Source organism: Echinops telfairi, unplaced genomic scaffold (genome assembly GCF_000313985.2).
Source record: "Echinops telfairi isolate 266 unplaced genomic scaffold, ASM31398v2 ScPeMD7_7417;HRSCAF=8455, whole genome shotgun sequence".
NCBI lineage: Eukaryota > Metazoa > Chordata > Mammalia > Afrosoricida > Tenrecidae > Echinops > Echinops telfairi.
The window spans coordinates 5,692,573-5,693,547 of NW_022111317.1; positions in this window are offsets into that span (position 1 = coordinate 5,692,573).

Below are 975 nucleotides of genomic sequence, written 5' to 3' on the forward strand. Positions count from 1 at the left end.
TGAGCAGCCTGGTCCTTCCTCATCCTGCCAAGAGTGTCTGGGGCCAGAGGTCAGGCGAGGCCCCGAGTAGAGGGAAAGGCAGAGCTGACCATCGGGGCTGGCCCTGTGTGGGGCAGAGGGAGGCCTAAGCTGGAGGGGGCTGGTGAGAGGGGCAAGTCGGCCCCCGAGGTTCTAGCCTGCTGGGTCCCGATGAGCGGACCGTGCAGGGTTAGTGATGCACTGGCTTGCAAGCTTCCGCGGCCCCTCAGTTGGTTCACTCCGGGCAGGACCCGCTCCGCTTCGGACTCCGGACCTTTCCCCCTGAGTTTGCACCGGGGTCCAGGCAGCAGTCGAAGCCCGGCCTGGGCCCAGCCCCTCACAGCCCCTCGCAGGCCCCAGGAGGGGCTCCTGCCACCCAGGGACTGAGCCCAAATCCAAGCTCACCGCCATGGAGTCAATGCCGACTCACAGCGACCCTACGGAGCAGGGCAGGCCCGCCCCTGTGGCTTTCCAAGGCTGGCACTCGTAAAAAAAAAAAACTTAATTGGAGGCTCGTACAGCTCCTCTCACAATCCATCCATCCGTCCATCGTGTCCATCCAATTTGTGCATTTGTTGCCAGCAACATTCTCCAAACGTTTGCTCTCTACTTGAGCCCTTGGTATCAGGGCATCATTTTCTCCCCTCCCTTCCCGCCCCCCTTGGATGACTGATAAATGGTCATCCTGGGAGGAGAAAGCCCGTCTCTCTCCCAGAGGAGCGGGTGGTTCCCACTGGCGGCCCCACCCCCCACCCCCCGTAGTGAGCAGCCCAGTGCATAACCACTGGGCCACCAGGCCTCCCGAGCCCGAGGCAGTTCCGTAACTACCTGCTTTCCCTCTGTCGCTCCCCCCGCTCCCAGGCGATTGGATTGCTGACACTCTCGCCCTTTCACGTTGTCCTCGGGAGCCCGGCTGGGGAGTTCCTGAGAGGCACCACTAGCTACGTGCCAGCTGGC